Here is a 13,021-nt window from a genome sequence, read left to right as displayed (position 1 = left end):
CTGAAATTGAAGGTGGGTGAACTCCAGCTCTCAAAGGGAGTCACAAATAACAATACTCAGTGGCAGAGGGATGATTGAATTTGCCAATAGAGTCTGTGTAAGCCTTGCTAATTTAGAGGGGGCAATTTCAAATATTATAGTGGCTGAGATTTCCTTTGGGAGTTCAGTTGGGTATGGCAAGTGAGTCAGTGTTTCAATGATGTTATTTTTAGAATGACTTGCAAAGAAGGATGGAAAACCTACATAGATGATTTTATAATTAATACAGTGAGTCATTTGTATCTGTAGGAAGTAGACTTGAGCTACCTTCCTCAGTCTGGCCCTGCAGGCTCCTAAGCCAGGGGAAATACTCCCAGAGAAATTCAGTGAATTTGCCCAACAGCGTCCTCATTAAATGTTCCAGCTTTGATTATTAGCTTTAATAGCTCTGATACCACCCTTCAGGCACAGAACCCTGTCTGCTGGGTTTAGATTGTCCCATAATGGGAATGGATAAGTGACCATCACACAGAAGGGGAGGAAGACATTAATCAAATGCTGTCTGTCACTCTTACCAAGCAGCAAGTGGCTCTTTCCCTGTGTGTGGGGTTTTTGAATTTGGATCCTCTAAGTACTGTTAACCCTAACTTAATTTATTTTATACCAAGAGAAATGAGGTGCAGAAAGGTTGTGTGACCAGCCTGTGGTCTTATAATTTGTTAGGCAGGGGGAGACAATTATAACTCTGATTCCTCCCTCTGTTTGGCTTTACCTCCAGCTCCTTTGTGAAGGAGTAATTCTTTTCAAAGTTTAGGGAGACATCTCTGATACATGAATAGGCACACATATGTGAATCAGGTATGAGTTTCCAAAAAACCTTACTTTCTTAGCACAGACTCCCTCTGGCCAGTCTACTGTGGAGGCAAACAGAAGCCTCAGAGGAAAGCTGTCTGGGTACTGCATTGACTATTTTCCTTACTTTGTTTTCCTTAATGAGCCCAAGCACTCTGATTACCTCTCACTATCTTACATTGGATAAAATGAGAGCCTGAGGGGTTGAACACCTACACCCCAAATCACACCACTCTGAAGTGTACATACTAAGATTTGAATAGATTTCTTTGTGATTCTAATACCTGTGTTCTTCACCAACATTCTGTTGCTAATTAGGCTTCATTCATCAGCTGCAAGGCTGACTTAAATGCCAGGGGGTATTCAAATTAGTTTGCCTTGGGGACTTAGGTGAAGGAGGACACATTTGTTGGAGAGAAACGTTCTCTCTCCTTCTTTCAACACCACCCTAGAGCCTAAATTTCAACCCCCTTCTGCAGTGTAGCTGGGATAAGCACACACCTATCCTAAAAACCAGTTCTATCTCCAAAATGATTCTCTTATTCCTTCTTATGTATTGCTCAAAATGAACATCTCATAACTTATGAGCATTCTTTGCATTATTCTTGAATATACATTTCTGTGGTGTCTATGAGTTACTGAGTCTTTGAGAAAGAGGTCACCAATACAGGGGTAGAGTAGGTGAATAAAAGGCACACTCCCAACTGCTAAAAGCAACTGCAAGAACTCCCTCAGTTCCAGAGGATTAAAGTGAAGGTCTTCATTTCTTTGAAGAAGATGGAAAGGTTTACCTACTTTGGTCGCTCTCTTTCAGTTAAAAAAAAAAAAAAAGAAAAGCCCACAAGGCCTTTCTTTCTGGTTAGTGGGGGGAATGAAAGTGGCTTTGTGAAGACAGAAGGATTGAAAGAGAATTAGGAGAGAAGCAACAACTCCATTGATTGGTGTTATAAAGCAAAGCATTTGTGAACTATATTCTAAAACTTGTAAGTATGGACCTAGTAAGCATTTCTCCACAAGATGAAGTCCAATGCTGCTGCTGAGTAGTACAGTTTGGAATAGAGCTGCTTTGTGAATGTGGGAAAGGCCACATATTATAGGGTTGTCTCATTGTCTCTCTGTCTCTGTCTCTTTCTGTCTTTGCCTTCATCTCTTTTTCTCTATCTGCCTCTTTTCCTTCTATTTCATTTGTACATAGCTATGGATAACAGAAGTGCACTATACTGCTCTCTAATTAACTACATAAAAGTTCAGCTGGATCCTGCACTTAGGACCCACAAACTCAGCTTGAGATGAGCTGGGTACCAGAGCCAAAGGACTCAGACCCTCAGGTATTCAGTTAACAGTTTTTTTTTGTTTTTTTTTTTATTGGACCTATGTTTGATCCTCTGCTATTGATTCAAGTTCATCAAAATTGTGAAAGACTGCTTACAAAGCCAGAGTTTTAATTGTAAAGAGTCTTTGTTTGCATCCCTATAACAAAACTGAGGCTCAAAGTTTTACATGACTGGAGTCTTTAGGAATGAAAGCCAAGGGCTTAGTGAAATATTTTTTTTACTATATTTAAGTAAAACTTAGACAATGATGAAACACAAGTGACTGAACAACAGGCCATTGCTTATGAGTAGTAATGTAAAGAAAGCTTATCAAAGCCTATGCATATTATTATTATTATTATTATTATTATTATCATTATTTATTGGCTAGTGATAGGAGAGGTCATCTGTCACATGACTTACTTTTAGGCAAGGAGGGTTAGAGTTCCTTTGCATCCACCTTTTTTTTTTTTTTTTTTTTTTTGGCCAGTCCTGGGGCTTGGACCCAGGGCCTGAGCACTGTCGCTGGCTTCATTTTGCTCAAGGCTAGCACTCTGCCACTTGAGCCACAGCACCCCCTCTGGCCATTTTCTGTATATGTGGGGCTGGGGAATTGAACCCAGGGCCTCATGTATATGAGGCAGGCACTCTTGCCACTAGGCCATATCCCCAGCCCGTTTGCATCCATCTTTTGCACAGAGGGTGATGTTTGCACCTCTGCTGCTGTCTTGTTTTGCAAGGTGCCATCTATTTGGGAGAACCTATTTTATGTGCTGACAAAATGTTATTCTAACAGTTGGATGTATAATGTAGCAACCTTGAGTATGCACAGAATGATCAAGTTCTTCAGTGGTGGTAGATGCTGAGTTTAGATTTCAGAACCAGAAATTTTAGTTGGTAGTCCGGAACTAGTAACACTCCTCATTTGCTTTCTTATTTCTTCGAAAGTAGCACTGTAGGGCTGGGAATGTGGTTTAGCGGTAGAGTGCTTGCCTAGCATACAAGAAATCCTTGGTTCAATTCCATAGCACCATATAAACAGAAAAAGTCAGAAGTAGTGCTGTGGCTTAAGTGGTAGAGTGCTAGCTGAGCAAAAAGAAGCCAGGGACATTGCTCAGGCCCTGAGTCCAAGCTGAGCCCAAGGACTGGCAAAAAAAAAAAAAAAAAAAAAAAAAAAAAAAGTAGCACTATTTTGCTGATTTTTTTCTTCTTTTTTTTTAAATTCAGATTTAAATCAGAGAACATCCCTGGCATCATCTAGCACCATGCTGAGTCAATAGTTTCTTCTCTTCCAGAAAATTTCCCAGGTTGGAAATTATTTGGAAAAAAAAATAGCAACAAATTTTTAAAAATAATAAGCAAATATACATTAGCAATCTAAAAAGAATTTTGGATAATTAAACTCTAGATGTGTAATATTTTAGTGAAAGGACCATCATTTCTATCACACTAGGTAAAGAATTTTCTGGCTTGATCTTTGTGAAGGTATCTAATTACCTACTCAGATTAAATTAAGGAATAAAGAGAGAATCTTTTAAAAATAAGTCTGTGAAAGCTCTTGTTAGTTCAAAAGCTTGTGATTCATTTTTTAAAATCAGGGTGACAAAAAATACCCACAACCCTTCTCCCCAGCGGTTAGTGCTGAGAGTGCGGAGTGTGTGCTCTGGGCTCGGAACACACATTTATTATTTTAAAAAAATCCTAAAAAAAATCCTTTAAAAAAACCCCAAAAAATTTTACAAAAAATCCACGTCTCCCCCGCCGGAGACTTTTATTTTTTTTCCTTCCTCCTCTTTTATAAAATAACCCGGTGAAGCAGCCGAGACAGACCCGCCCGCCCGCGGCCCCGCAGCGGCTCCAAGAAGAAACCCAGAGACCAAGGCCTTCCTGCCTGTCAGCCCTCGCGGCACAGCCTCTCTCCCAGCCAGCAGCCGGCTCCCCCCTCCCCCCCCACCCCCCCACCCCCCCACCCCCGCTCCGGCCCTGGGCTCCAGCACTCACTCTCCTCTCACAGAAAGGTCGCGGCCTGTGGCCCTGTGGGCAGCTGTGTGGAGATGAACCCCAGCACCCACAACTACCCCATGGCCTCGCTCTACATGGGGGATCTACACCCCAACGTGACTGAGGCGATGCTCTATGAGAAGTTCAGCACAGCTGGGCCCATCCTCTCCATCCAGTCGGCAGGGACACGATCACCCGCCGCTCCTTGGGCTAAGCCTATGTGAACTTCCAGCAGCCCTCGGATGCGGAGCATGCTTTGGACACCATGAATTTTGATGTTATAAAGGGCAAGCCAGTATGCATCATATAGTCTCAGCATGATCCATCACTTCGTAAAAGTGGAGTGGGCAACATATTCATTAAAAATCTGGACAAATCCATTGATAATAAAGCACTGTATGATACATTTTCTGCTTTTTGTAATATCCTTTCACGTAAGGTGGTTTGTGATGAAAATGGTTCCAAGGGCTATGGATTTGTACATTTTTGAGACACAAGAAGCAGCTGAAAGAGCTATTGAAAAAATGAATGGGATACTTCTAAATGATCACAAAGTATTTGTTTGATTTGTTTGATTTGTTTGATTTAAGTCTCGTAAGGAACGAGAAGCAGAACTTGGAGCTAGGACAAAAGAATTCACCAATGTTTACATCAAGAATTTTGAGGGCTGGGGATATGGCCTAGTGGCAAGAGAGCTTGCCTCATATACATGAGGCCCTGGGTTCGATTCCCCAGCACCACATATACAGAAGACGGCCAGAAGTGGTGCTGTGGCTCAAGTGGCAGAGTGCTAGCCTTGAGCAAAAAGGAAGCCAGGGACAGTGCTCAGGCCCTGAGTCCAAGGTCCAGGACTGGCCAAAAAAAAAAAAAAAAAAAAGAATTTTGAAGAAGACATGGATGATGAGTGCCTTAAGGAACTCTTTGGCAAGTTTGGACCTGCCTTAAGTGTGAAAGTAATGACTGATGAAAGTGGGAAATCCAAAGGATTTGGATTCGTAAGCTTTGAAAGGCATGAAGATGCACAGAAAGCTGTGGATGAGATGAACGGAAAGGAGCTCAATGGAAAACAAATTTACGTTGGTCGAGCTCAGAAAAAAGTGGAACGACAGACAGAACTGAAGCGCAAATTTGAGCAGATGAAGCAAGATAGGATCACCAGATACCAGGGTGTTAACCTTTATGTGAAAAATCTTGATGATGGTATTGATGATGAATGTCTCTGGAAAGAGTTTTCTCCATTTGGTACAATCACTAGTGCAAAGGTTATGATGGAAAGTGGTTGAAGCAAAGGGTTTGGGTTTGTATGTTTCTCCTCCCCAGAAGAAGCCACTAAATCAGTTACAGAAATGAATGGTAGAATTGTGGCCACAAAGCCACTCTATGTAGCTTTAGCTCAGCGCAAAGAAAAGCGCCAAGCTCACCTCACTAACGAGTATATGCAGAGAATGGCAAGTGTACGAGCTGTGCCCAACCCTGTAATCAACCCCTACCAGCCAGCACCTCCTTCAGGTTACTTCATGGCAGCTATCGCACAGACTCAGAACCGTGCTACATACTATCCTCCTAGCCAAATTGCTCAACTAAGACCAAGTCCTCGCTGGACTGCTCAGGGTGCCAGACCTCATCCATTCCAAAATATGCCTGGTGCTATCTGCCCAGCCACTCCTAGACCACTGTTTAGTACTATGAGACCAGCTTCTTCACAGGCTCCATGAGTCATGTCCACACAGCGTGTTGCTAACACATCAACACAAACAATCGGTCCATGTCCTGCAGCTGCTGCTGCAGCAGCCACTCCTGCTGTCCGCACCATTTCCCAGTATAAATATGCTGCAGGAGTCCGCAATCCTCAGCAACATCTTAATGCACAGCCACAAGTTACCATGCAACAGCATGCTGTTCATGTACAAGGTAAGGAACCTTTGACTGCTTCCATGTTGGCATCTACCCCCCCTCAAGAGCAAAAGCAAATGTTTGGTGAAAGGCTATTTCCTCTTATCCAAGCCATGCACCCTACTCTTGCTGGTAAAATCACTGGCATGTTGTTGGAGATAGATAATTCAGAATTACTTCATATGCTTGAGTCTCCAGAGTCTCTGCGTTCTAAGGTTGATGAAGCTGTAGCTGTACTACAAGCCCACCAAGCTAAAGAGGCTGCCCAGAAAGCAGCCAACAGTGCCACTGGTGTTCCAACTGTTTAAAAAATTGATCAGGGACCATGAAAAGAAACTCGTGCTTCACCGAAGAAAAATATCTAAATATTGAAAAACTTAAATATTATGAAAAAAAATTGCAAAATATAAAATAAATAAAAAAAGGAAAGGAAACTTTGAACCTTATGTACCGAGCAAATGCCAGGTCTAGCAAACAGTGCTAGTCCTAGATTACTTGATTAAAAAAAAAAAAAACACTACAAAAACAGTATAATATAAAAGCAAATTAATGTTTTATAGACCCTGGGAAAAAGAATTTTCATCAAAGTATAAAAATTTAAAGCATTCCTTTCTTTAATTTTGTAATTCTTTACTGTGGAATAGCTCAGGATGTCAGTTATAAGTAACAGAATTGATAACTGTGGGAGGAAACGTAATTTGGATTATAAAATTCTTGCTTTAATAAAATTCCTTAAACAGTGAATTAAAAAAAACCCACAAAACACCTTACTCTTGAAAACAGCCACCAAAGATTTATGCAGTTGAATGCCTTTTCCATCACCCACAACAGAAACAACCCTGGGCCTTCCACATTGGGCTATCTTCCTCAATTTCTGTTCAGTTCACATTATTTCCTCAGGATGGCTATGATTGCCTTTCTACCACTGCCCAAAACATTTATCTCCCTGTACATCAGTTTGATAATAAAAATTTGAAGAAAAATCATTACAAAAAAAAAACATTTATCTCCAATCTCTACACTTACACTCTCTCACTTTTCTGCAGAAGATGGTTCTCCATCAGGGACTGAGTTTGTATCTAACCTTATTCCCTAATTTCTTTCAAGTTCAGATTGGCTCTGTTACCACAGCACAACCCACATCCATTTAGAAAAGCTGGCTGAATAAGCAGGCTGAAAGAATGTAAATACATGTAGAATTATTCCTTATTTCAGACCCCTGAAAAGGCCATAGATATGGATGGGTGCCTATGCTAAATAAGAGCTGGCATAAATCTTAACCTAGAAATGGAATTTAAAACTGAACTGTATTTGAGCTGCAAAATGGGCTTCCTTTAACTCTCTCAAAGGAATACATAAATAAATATAAAAATGGATTATGTACTATGGTACATCTTGACATGTAGAGTGGAGACACTGGTACTGATATTATCAGAAAGAATATTTGTGAAGTATCTCAATCTATCTCACAGAAATTGGTAATAGAGTCAGGTGAGTTTCAATGAATTGTTGAACATGGAGTGCCACTCATTCAACTGCATATTGTCATTGTTGTAGTGAAGCTCTGCAGGAAGTAGAGGGCTCCAGATTTATGTGATAGGATCAGACCTTACTCTTCTGCAGTAGGTACAGGGGTATACAGTTGTGGTATAGTTATGTGTGTCCATTTTTGTGTCTATTTGTCCTATGCAAATGAACCAAAAGTTTAGGGACAATCCAGAAAACCTTGAATTCCTACCTCACCCTTTCACTTTTACTTCCTCTTTTCTTCCTTCTCTTCCTGCTTAATTTACAAATCCAATGACTACATGGCACTTGTTTTAAAAGTCTCTTCAATCCTCTTACCCCATTTGCCCTGCAGTCATTTCTCCTCAGCATAGAGCATTCCTCTCTATTCGTACCTACTCTGCTTTTTGAAAGTGCTGATAAATTATTCGCCTCATTCTTATTAAATATAAGTTATATATCCCATTTATTTTGATCACTACTGTATGTTGTAGTAATAGCAGTGTTTGGCATATAGTATCATGTCATAAGTGCTTTATAATAATGGGTTAATGAGTGATGAATTAATCTAGTACTGAAAGATTTTAAAAAATGATAACTAATGAAAAGTAATTATTTTTAGAGATACTTTTTTGTCTGCCAGAATCTTACAGTGGAAATTAAACACATTGTCTTCCCATAATATAATGCCAAGGAATGTATAAGAAGCAAAATGATTGTTCTAATCAATGTTTCTGGGAAATCAGAGATATGCCTGCTATGGTCTATGTCATGGGGTGTGACTTAACTTCTTGAATTTGAGTACAGAAAAAAGTAGAAAATGTGGTGGAACATGAAACATGAGTAGCTCCGAATTGTCATAGCACTGGGATCAGGTACAGAGTCAGCAAAAGGAAAATTTGAATAAGATTCATTTCATGGAAAAATCCAAAGTGCACACTGAATTCTGGGACTCTCAACTCATTAGTTACAGGAAGCTTTGCTCATTTTGAGCAAGGAAGGCACTTGTTGGAATGATTACTTGATGAGATTAATAAATTGCCCGGGAGAGAAACCCAGATTATCTATTGGTAAATAGGCATGTGATTGTGAGAATCAGTGAACTGATGTGGTAAGTGAATGACAATCTGACTACTTATAAATGCACTTGGGACAGCTGAGCAAGTAAATGAAGGTGACTAATCTTGAGGTAGCATGATTTATGGATGTTCAAAGTCACATATTACACTTGAGAGAATTATTAGTGCAATAAGCTGCAAAAGATGTGAGTCTTTTCCCCATCAAACCAAATGTGTATTTCTGAGTGAGGCTAATAGAATACAAAAAGGATGCTGAATTCTAGTCTAGGTTAGTTGTTTTAGTATTGTGTATGTATTTATTTCACTATCAAGGGCCCAAGGTGTGGCCTGGTTTAATTCTTTCAATATCCCCATAATATTGGCATACTCCATTTGAATGCAATTTTTTTTTTTTTTTTTTTGGCCAGTCCTGGGCTTTGGACTCAGGGCCTGAGCACTGTCCCTGGCTTCTTCCCGCTCAAGGCTAGCACTCTGCCACTTGAGCCACAGCGCCGCTTCTGGCCGTTTTCTGTATATGTGGTGCTGGGGAATCGAACCTAGGGCCTAGTGTATCCGAGGCAGGCACTCTTGCCACTAGGCTATATCCCCAGCCCATTTTGAATGCAATTTGATATAGCAGAGAATAACATGGGCTCCATATCCAGAGAGAAATTTGATTTTAATTTCATTTCTATCGTTACTAGTGATATTAAGTCACATGTAGAGTCTACTTTGCCACAGTTAAAACTACTTTTAATGGACCATTAGGAGAACTAAAATGACCATGGCACTAGTAGTATAAGCTTGCAATTCTAGCCACTTAAGAGGCTGACATCTAAGAATCATGATTTGAAGCAACCGTGGGCAGACAAATCCTCGAGATGCCTATCTTAGGTTAATTAACAAAAAACTTGAACTGGAACTATAATTTCAGTGGCAGAGTGCCAGCTATGAGCCAAAAATTAAGCAAGAGCATAAGTCTTTGAGTTCAAGCCCCAGTATTCATACACGTATCCATGCACATACCCATGCACATTTATAATCAGATGCATATGTCCATATACATATATAATTATGCATATACAGTGGTAATGAACAGTTAATATTCACTAGTAAATGTCACATGTTTGCTGGAGACCAAATTCATTATGTCTGTTAATTGAACAGCTATTTCTCTAAAATCAAACATCCATTCCTCCCTTCTTAGTGAGGTATGTGCCCCCCAAATGAAACTTTTGTGTGCTTTTTATACTCTGCCATTGTGCATCCTTGTATGTGTGTGTATAAGTGTATGTGTATATGTGAATATGTATCTGTATGTACAGATGTGAGTGTAGAAGAAGGAAGTGACAGAGAGCATAGGAGGAAAAACAAGTTGTGAACTTTGATGACAACCAAGGTACACATTTCCGGGAAATGACATTCCTGGCAGAGTTTGTGACACTATAGGTTTTACTCTTGGTTTTCCCATGCATATATTTCCTTGTTAACCTCCAGATTATACTAGCTGGTTTTCCTCTATAGTCTACCTAGTTTGGGTGAGGATTCAAAAGTGTTACAAAATAAGTATATCTGTTTTGGGGAGAGATTTGTATCTTTATTTAATTTTAATTTTATTTGATTCATCCTGTTTTCTTCCTATTGTTCTTGGCGCTGAATCTTTTCTAAGCGTCCCCTATTAAAGTCATATTTCACTTGTCTGTTCAAAAGGAGGAATGAGCCCTTGTTAAATGTGATTTCATTAATAATGCATTCAAAATTTCTTGGTTAAAAAGACAAACAAGTTGTATTCTGAGCCACTATAAGCTATATGACGCCCATTTTTCAGATAAAATGTCTTTGACAATGAGAATATAAATTAAATTCTACATTTGGCACTGTATAGATTTTTACTGAAGTGTATCAATAATTTCATTTGTGGTGAGTTTTTGTATGTTTTTTAATTTTTTGAAAAATTGCCCAGACTCATAAGCCTCACATTCCAGGCCCATTTTTTTTTTTTTTTGGCTCTTAGACATATTCTAAAAATATCTGTTATGGGCATGCTTATGTACGTGTGTGTGTGTCTGTGTGTGTGTCTGTGTGTGTGTGTGTGTGTGTGTGTGTGTGTGTGTACTATTTGTAAATCTAATTGTTTTATTTTTGTCCTCTGGAATTGAAGAGAAAAATACATATGTGTATTTAGATTTATATTTATGCTAGTACTGGAGCTTAAACTCAGAGCCTGGACACTCTCCCTGATATTCTTTTTTTATTTTTATTTTTGCTCAAGGCTAGAGTTCTACCACTTGAAACAGAGCTCTACTTCTGGCTTTTTCTGGTTAATATGAGATAAGATTCTTATATACTTTCCCACCTGGGCTGGCTTTGAACCACAATCCTTAGATCTCAGCATCCTCAAGAGATAGGATTATAGGCATGACCCATTGGTGCCTGGCAATAAAATAATTTTATGATTATTTTGTACTTCTTGAAATGCATTATGGTCATATATTGACATGGCTGACATTTTTGAAGTGAGACACTAAATTTATACATAGATTTTATTATTAAAGTACAAAACCAATTTATATAATTTAGTGGAGTTTTACCAACAGTTATTATTAACTTGAGAAAATCCTTGAATTATAAGTGGCAACTAGGTGTCATCCTGGATTCTTGTGCTGATTGATAACAGGTAATTATCTAAGTTGATATAAGCATAAATTTAGATTGCATCATGTTTTCCTAAAAAAAAAATCATCCATTAATGATGTGATAAGCATAGGGTTGGTTTTTTTTTTCAAGCATACAAGAGATTACACAGAATTTATTAAGTTAAAACATAAAACAAAAGAACTGAGGCCAGATAATTAATCTGACTTCCAAGTTTAGAATTTGTGACAGATGTGCATGAAGACAATGGAACACTGGAAAGAGAATACTTTCCCCCCGATGTATGATTTGATATGGAGGAGAAAAGCAGGAACATACTCCTTGGTATCTTTCATTTCAGTGTTTTGAGGTATTGTTCATGAGAAGTAGCCAGTATCTGGCCTTGGAGTAGGTAGGTTTACTTTCTGGTTCCCATCACATTAGGTTAATGTTCTCGATTCCTTTCATCTCTTCCATGTAATTAAATATGGGTTGACTGATATTATATATAGGTCAGGTTCATCATAATGCTGAGCGCATAAATAACCTCTTTAGTGGTAGTCACTGTTATTCTGTCCTGTATGACATTGGTAAGTGAACTGGATATATTTTGATGAAATTAAAGACCTCTCAAATCAGCACATATAGCAAACTCTTTGATATAAGCCTTTTCCTCCTTGAAATTGTATGTGGATTGGGGGATTGGGGACTAGAGGTGAATTGAAAATGATTTGGAGAAGATGAGAGAAGCAAAAAGCACATAGCTTTGCTATCATTATCTATCACCCCTTGCGTCTTATCTCACTGCACCCACATTCTCTGATTAAGCCTAGATGTGCAAGTATAACTATTGGCTTATTTAAGGAATTCATACCTCTCGACTGTATTTTTCATGTTTTAATGACTTCATTAGAATTCCCCTGCCCTGCCCTGTTTCTTCAGGAATTGTCACTTACATTAAAATTCATGTTTAAAGCATATCTAAGCAAGAAGGTGACTTTCCAGGTTCATGTTCTAATTGATGACACAAACTGCTAATTAAATGCATCTGTGTCTAATCAAAACCTATCTACAATTCAGCAGTGCAGCTGTGTGCCAGGGCGCTGCCTGGTAGATTTGATTGGTGATGGCAGAAGGACATCGTTTGCCCTGCGGCCAGTGGCTCCCAAGTTTGGGGGCATATCAGCAGCTCCATGAGGAATGTTCTCTCTATACTTCCCTCAACACTGTGAAAACTAAGAGATTGTTTGTTCATTTTTTCTTTTCTTTTGTTTTTTACAACTTGCTTAAGAAATTGTAAAGGAGCAGCCAGGATTGAAATTATGAAAGTGTGTGTAGGGAAACAATGTCTGGCTTGCTTGATGTTCTAGGTTCTTTCTCCCCCTCCACCCCCTCCCGCTCCAGTCCCCTGTATATTTATGGGGTTTTATGTCTTTCTTGGAACTGTAGTTGTTTTTACTTTAAAATACAGGTGAGTCTTGGGCTTTCTTCAGTGCTGGTGAACGTAAAAGTTCCACTTATAATGTCCTATTCTTCAGAGATACTGATCATTACCATTCTTTGTGTGAGAGTGAAAAACTTTTAACTCCCATCTAGAAAAATGACGAGTTCTTACAAAGGAAACTACTCATGTTAGCAACAGAGTGATTTAAATTATATTTGTGGTTCAGTTTTGTCCTCATGACTGGATTTGATCATAAACATGTTTTTATTATGTTCATTCTTAGTGTCTCATCCAGCTGTAAAGATTAATCTGCCTTCAACTTGATATACATTATATACATA

General features: G+C 39.0%; 1 protein-coding gene and 1 pseudogene across 1 annotated transcript in view; both read left to right on the top strand.

Moving 5' to 3' along the window:
• Lrrc4c (leucine rich repeat containing 4C) overlaps nt 1–13,021 on the top strand; it is a 194,099-nt gene that overhangs the window by 94,135 nt on the left and 86,943 nt on the right. The window lies entirely within an intron of this gene.
• On the top strand, nt 4,199–6,404 carry LOC125361960 (annotated as a pseudogene).

Source organism: Perognathus longimembris, chromosome 13 (genome assembly GCF_023159225.1).
Source record: "Perognathus longimembris pacificus isolate PPM17 chromosome 13, ASM2315922v1, whole genome shotgun sequence".
In the NCBI taxonomy this organism is placed as follows: Eukaryota; Metazoa; Chordata; class Mammalia; order Rodentia; family Heteromyidae; genus Perognathus; species Perognathus longimembris.
Note: the sequence above shows the minus strand (reverse complement) of the source record. Positions and strands in the feature narration are given on the sequence as shown.